Source organism: Natator depressus, chromosome 3 (genome assembly GCF_965152275.1).
Source record: "Natator depressus isolate rNatDep1 chromosome 3, rNatDep2.hap1, whole genome shotgun sequence".
In the NCBI taxonomy this organism is placed as follows: domain Eukaryota; kingdom Metazoa; phylum Chordata; order Testudines; family Cheloniidae; genus Natator; species Natator depressus.
The window spans coordinates 195291442-195299137 of NC_134236.1; positions in this window are offsets into that span (position 1 = coordinate 195291442).

Below are 7696 nucleotides of genomic sequence, written 5' to 3' on the forward strand. Positions count from 1 at the left end.
CCAGCAATCCCTGGCTCTTGGAATAGCTCCAGAGAGTATTTCTACACAGCAAAGAAAAACCTGTGGTGGCTGACCCATGCCAGATGACTTGGGCTCATGAGGCTTAAGCTGTGGGACTGTTTCACTGCTGTGTAGACTTCCAGGCTCAGACTGAAGCCTGGGGTCTAGGACCCTGCAGGGTGGGAGGTTCCCAGATCTTGAGCTCTAGCCTGAGCTTGGAAGTCTACATAGCAATGAAACAGCCCCACAGCTCAATTCCCGTCAGCCTGAGTCGGCTGGCATGGGCCAGCCACAGGGTTTTCTTTGCTGTTTTTTACATACCCTGAGGGACCATTGTATCTGGTGCTACTCAGAGCTAATCTGAGACTGTTCTAAGTTGCTCCTCAAAAATGGACCAGCACTCAGTGGCGTGCCGAGCGCAGAAGAGCTGGTACTGGGATCTGGCTCTGACACTAAGCATCCCTGTATTGACACCCAACACACTATTGTAATAATCTTTGTACAAAATATACCTTGTGAGGTATCATTTGAAAACTAATAACTCACTGATCATTAATATTCTTGTGTGATGTATGTATATGTGATGTGTATTAAGAGTTATTATATATGCTGAAATGATTACTACAATGTGTTTAAATCAGGCATGCCAAGGGGTTGGTAAGCAGGCAAGGAATGTGTTTTCCCCACCTGGGAGTTACTTCCAAAGTCCTTTGAAAGACAATGAAAATGTATTTACATATCAACCCATCAAGCTAACAAGGGGTGGAGGCAAACCTCACACTAACAAGTAGGGGAGAAAACAGCATGGTGTCTACAACCAGCAGGAGAGAAGCTGGTCTGAGTTTTACTTTTCAAAGAATGCATTGCAAAGGTTTGCTGGTCTATAAAGACAGAGGGCTAAACCTCAAGTGATAAGCAATTGAATCAACTTATTACGTGTAATTTTACTGTATTATAAAAGTGTATAGAGTGAGATCTTGCCTGAAAGCTAATGACACATTGATGAATAATATCATTGTGAAATGTATGTATTAACACTATAAAAGGAATTATGGATACACACTGATATTAGGCTGTACGGTCTGCTCAAACAGGAGCAAATATCACAGCTATCTACCTTTCTTCTATGTATATTAAGTATGGTGGAATCAGAAGCAATGGAAGCCCCATTTACATTGAAAACATAAAGAGGGATGGGACCCACAGGAAAGGAAGAAGAGTATGAGCTCATCCTTCCTCTTGAAATAAGTTAATTGGACTTAGGAAGAAACGAAACTAAGGATAGAACCACTTTTGGCATCCATCACTAGACAGACACAAAGGAACTGAACTCTTACAAGTTGAGAAAGATGGGTCCTTCAACCAGGGGGGGCTGGGCTGAAATCTCTGGAACTGAATATAGATGGGAAACCTGTTTAGGCAAAGATCTTTCACCAAAGAACACAAGGGAAGCCAGCACCTTGTACTTTTGTGGAAGGCCCTGACTATGGGAAAGTCAGCCCTGGCTGGGAAAAAGAATGACTGGTGAGAGAAACCGGCCCGAACAAAGCCTGTATCTTGATAGATTAAGTTTTCAATTTTTAGCTGTGTTTTCACTTTTCTTTTACTTGTAACCCTTTCTAACTTTATTCTTTTTACTAGGCATCATTTAACCTATGTCTTAGAGTTAATAAATTGGTTTTATTCTTACTATAAAGCAAATTAGTGCTGTGTTTAAAGGGAAAGGTTTGTAATGGGGTGTACGAACCTCATATTGAGCATAGACAGAAGTGGGAGGAGAGCCTCTTTTGTTTACAGGCAAGCAGCTTGACCACACCCCCATGCAGCTGCCAATCAGGGTGACAGGCACCCACAGCTGCAGCCAATAGGAAAAACATGGCCTGCTATAAGGGGGAGAGTACAGAGACAGAAGGGGAAGCAGAAAAGCCTGAGACATCAAAGGGGCCACACCCTTGCTCCAGGATGCTTCCACAAATACAACCAAGAGATTACGGCTGACTGCTAGATTCAATTAGAAGTGAGAGTCCAAATACAGTCCTGATCAGGGCCAACCTAAGGAGGACCAGTGAGAAGCAGCAGGTGCCCTGAAAAAGACCACACCAGGAGCCAGTGACAACATTGTACCAGAAGTGGGGTTACAAAACCTCCTCTCTGTTCTTCTGTATGTACCACGGGACTATGGAGGAGGTGAATCAGCTCCTTCAATGGCTGGACTTGGGGGGCAGGGGAGAACTGCCCTCCAGCACTCACTGGCGGCGTGGCTTGGAGCTGGCGGCACGGAGCAGAGTGGGCTGGGACTAGGTCGCTCCACTTACAGCCGCCCTGTGAGTGCAGGGAGCCTGACCTTTGCTGCAGTCCCTAGGGGAAGGGGCGGAGCAGAGGTGGGGGCTTTGGGGAAGGGGTGGAGTAGGGGCGGGGCTGGGGTGGAGCAGGGGTGGGAAGAGGCAGGGCTGGGTGGAGTGGGGGCTGGAGCAGCACGCAGCTGCGTAGGGCACCAGGAAATTTGGTGCCCCAAATTTCCTGCTGCCCTATGCAGCTGCGTACTTTATGTATGGTAGGGACGGTCCTGCTTGTAAGTTGATTGTGAGTGGCTGAGGCTGGGAGCTCCTGCAGCAAAGCACTGTAAGACACCCATGGTTACAGGGCAAGTCGTAATACAACCCCAACCTGGTCTGGATTGCACCTCTGAACCCTGACCGGACCATCACACTGGCCTACTACAGTTATTTGATAGACACAAAGGAAAGTTGGGAATAAGAATTTGTGTTCTCTTCCTGTCTCTGGGAGGAGAGAGTGATCTAATAGTTAGATCAGTGGTTACAGCCAAGCATGTTAATGATACATTAATTCTAACAGGCACCGTCATTAAGTGAATGAGACTTGGGTCTATTCCTAGATCTGCCAAAAGTGACCTTTTGCAACTTCTCTGTTACCTTACCCACCAAATGCGGGGGTAATGATACTTGCCTGTCTTCTGAGGTAGGGCTATGAAGTTTTGTTCAGTGATAAGGTTTCTGAAGTGCACAGATTCACTAATACCATCAACTGAAGAAATAAGACTTGAACTTATGCTTGTGGTGATTCCCAGCCAGTTTACCTTCCCCCCAGACTAAAGGGCACCTCAATAAGATTTGGAAGCATACACAGTGCAGTTGGAACATTCAGAACATTAAAGGACAAGTATTAAATAAATTCTACTGTGTATGGGCAAATGATGTTTTTCGGGGGGGTTATAACTGACCCAAATCTGGATGGATTTTCATGGGGCAGCAAGAGATACTCTGAACCCAAGACTATCCCCTTGCAACATTTCAAGTTCCTGCTCCAAACTCCTAAAGTGGTAGAGCTGTTCACTTAACAGCTGTTTTTGGTTTGGTTTTGTTAACATTGACAAAACTACTGATTTTTTTCCTAACCTCATTCCTGGAAATAGTTGAATTGTTTCTGATTAAATTCCCAATCCATCCCCTATAAATGTTCGACCTGAAGCAGAATCATGGAACCAAGCACGAAAAATTTTGGCCCAAAAATGAAAATTTGGCAAAGTTAAATGCAACCGAAAAAAGGGGCTACAATGGAAAGTGTCAAGTAACCTTAATAATATGCATCACTACGTGTCCACCTACAAGACTAGACACAGTTACCCTCTTCGCCTGCTTCAGAATCATTATGCATTCCTCACTGTATGATAGCATCACATTCAGTGAGACTAAAATGACACCCCAGAGTAGCATAACACCACTGTTAGAAAAGCAGCAATGTAGTTTACTGATTGGTCCAAGAAGAGCCAAGAACAGCTTAAATTCTTTAGCTAGTGGTCTCTGTAACAATGAAGGACACAGACAATTATTATGCATGTCTCTCAGTTGATTGTTTCTGTGTAAAGGCAGTTCAACAAATTATTGGTGTCCCATACAGAATGACAATAATATCTATTTGGAAAAAAAATCCATAACAAGATGTAGACTAATGCTAGATAAATTTGATTTTTATAGATGAAGTCTGGTGGAAAATCAAAATTTTATTAGAGACATAGACAATCACATTATACTTTTATATTATATAAAGAATTCACTATTGAATCAAGAAAATTGATCACAGGAAAATTTTCCTCCATAACACCCATCAATTCTAAGGGCATATCCCAAGCTTCTCTGGTACTTCATCCTGTAATCTAATATCTAGATGCTCCCTTAATTCCTGTGTTTTATTAATAGAAAATCTGAAAAAATATATAAGGAACCATTACAAATAGTGAAAAAGCCCATAGCTCTCTAAATAGTGGCTTTAAGTAAATTTCTTGAGGAATGTGGAAAAAAGGAAGCAGATTTGCCATGCATCTGGAATGGCAAAACATATTACTTCACTTCTGTGGATTTAATAAAATCTGACTTTCCATCTAGCTGGAAAACCATAATTTTCCAAGACCTCAAGGCTCATAACAAGCTGATATACTGCCTATAAAAACAGCTTATAAAGATTTAGGATCAAATTGCCTGAAAACTGTGAGCCTGATTTTGAAATGATGAATAAGTGAATGAAGAAAATTACTTCCAAACATGGAAAGGGAAAGGTCTCCCCCACCACTTCCAACCAAAAGCATGATAAATCAAGCACTCTGTACATCTTACATGTAGATGCACTAAATACAAAGTGACACTATGGAAATGATGTGTAATCTGGATCTGTCAACAGAGGTAGATTAAGACTAAATGGGGCCCAGATTCAACACAGTTTCAGGAGTGAACTGCCCAGGAGTGGGGGTTCTCACAGCAGAGCAGGGTAAGGCTGGCTCCCAGAGTCGAGGATTGGAGTGACCTAGCCGATCACCGGTCTGGATAACACGAGGGGAACGTCACAGGGTGAAACCAAAAATTGTAACTCAGAGGGGGCGAGGAGCTCCGCTCTAAAAGTTGTTTTCAAACTTTTTGAGCTGAGCTATCCCCCTTTGAGTTACAACGTTTAGTTGCACCCTCCCCTACTCTTGTAGTTTCCCACAAGAGCAGAAAAAATGCTGCCAGGTCTTTGAGCTGAGCTTAACGGTACCTACTTTATGGCTGAGGGAGCTAGGCAAACCCTGTTCTCTGCACAAAAGAATGCAGAGGTGACTCTCTCCCATATATTTTAAGGTGTCCCCCAAACTTATTTCTTTCCATTTAGATAACGTAATAATATGATTGACTTTATATATAAATTGCTAACAATTCTAGGACCAGATCCTTAGCTGATATAAAGGCAAAGCTCCATTGACTTCAACTTTAACTGAAGTTAAGCTCCCCACTTTACATAACACTCTTACAAGGTATTAGTGAAAACATGTTAGTTAACACCTTTTTCTAACATCACATCTTTAAATCCTTGTCATCCTCCAGCTCCCCTTGTTAAATTTTCAAACAAGCACCTTTGTGCTTTATCCCATGTGACCCCTCTCGCTTGGGAGAAGCTCTCAATAAACATCCACAAAACAAATTCATTATCTTCCTTCAAAACCCTTCTTAAGACTCTACTTTGCTGTGACAACAGTGGGGCTGCAGGTGTGCATAGACCACAGCCTGTCATGCTGACAAACACTGTTTCATTATTTGCTTGTACCTGTCGGTCAGGCTGCATCCACCTGTTGTCTCTTGTCTTACACTTAATCGACACTGAAAAGTTATATTGGCATAGCTACATTGATTGGAGGGAAAAAACCACATCCCTGACCAATGTAGCTATGCTAATATAATCCTCAGTATAGACCCAGCTAAGTCGGTGGAAGAGGGCTTCAGTTGACATAGCTAACTTTGTTTGGTGAGATGATATTCCTACACCAACAGAAAACCCCTTCTGTCAATGTAAGCTGCATCTACACTGCAGGACTATGCCAGTGTAGTCTCCACAATGGAGACATACCTTAGATCAGTAGTTTTCAAACTTTTTAGGCTGTGTACCCTCTTCCAAATCATGTAGTCTACCGCATACCTCCATCTGAGATAAGCGGAGGTGACACTTCTGGGGAGACACAGGGTCACAAGCCTCCCCAGATTTCTGCCTTCCATTTAGCAACAGCTTCTAGAGGTTTTCAAACTGTGGGGTGTGCCTCCCCAAAGAGGTGTGGAGGAACGTTCGGGAGGGGAGCAGTGACACCAGGCAGCTTGGGCCAGCCCTGCATGGTAGGGCTCTGGGAGGGAGTACCACCTCTCCCTTCCCCCGACTCACCTCAGTAGGCCACCCAGCCTGTCTGAGTAGGGGAGGGTGCAACTAAAAATTGTAACTCAAAGGGGGATAGCTCAGCTCAAAAAGTTTGAAAACAACTTTTTGAGCTGAGCTCCTCACCCCCTCTGAGTTACAATTTTTGGTCCTGGAACCCCGACCTGGGATATTCTATCTACTACCCAAGATCCATAAACCTGGAAATCCTGGGCGCCCCATCATCTCAGGCATTGGCACCCTGACAGCAGGATTGTCTGGCTATGTAGACTCCCTCCTCAGGCCCTACGCTACCAGCACTCCCAGCTACCTTCGAGACACCACTGACTTCCTGAGGAAACTACAATCCATCGGTGATCTTCCTGATAACACCATCCTGGCCACTATGGATGTAGAAGCCCTCTACACCAACATTCCACACAAAGATGGACTACAAGCCGTCAAGAACACTATCCCCGATAATGTCACAGCTAACCTGGTGGCTGAACTTTGTGACTTTGTCCTTACCCATAACTATTTTACATTTGGGGACAATGTATACCTTCAGATCAGCGGCACTGCTATGGGTACCCGCATGGCCCCACAGTATGCCAACATTTTTATGGCTGACTTAGAACAACGCTTCCTCAGCTCTCGTCCCCTAATGCCCCTACTCTACTTGCGCTATATTGATGACATCTTCATCATCTGGACCCATGGAAAAGAAGCCCTTGAGGAATTCCACCATGATTTCAACAATTTCCATCCCACCATCAACCTCAGCCTGGTCCAGTCCACACAAGAGATCCACTTCCTGGACACTAATTAGCACTGGACACAGTGCTAATAAACGATGGTCACATCAACACCACCCTATACCGGAAACCTACTGACCGCTATTCCTACCTACATGCCTCCAGCTTTCACCCTGACCACACCACACGATCCATCGTCTACAGCCAAGCTCTGCGATACAACCGCATTTGCTCCAACCCCTCAGACAGAGACAAACACCTACAAGATCTCTATCAAGCATTCTTACAACTACAATACCCACCTGCGGAAGTGAAAAAACAGATTGATAGAGCCAGAAGAGTTCCCAGAAGTCACCTACTACAGGACAGGCCTAACAAAGAAAATAACAGAACGCCACTAGCCGTCACATTCAGCCCCCAACTAAAACCCCTCCAACGCATTATTAAGGATCTACAACCTATCCTGAAGGATGACCCAACACTCTCACAAATCTTGGGAGACAGGCCAGTCCTTGCCTACAGACAGCCCCCCAACCTGAAGCAAATACTCACCAGCAACCACATACCACACAACAGAACCACTAACCCAGGAACCTATCCTTGCAACAAAGCCCATTGCCAGCTGTGCCCACATATCTATTCAGGGGACACCATCACAGGGCCTAATAACATCAACCACACTATCAGAGGCTCGTTCACCTGCACATCCACCAATATGATATATGCCATCATGTGCCAGCAATGCCCCTCTGCCATGTACATTGGTCAAACTG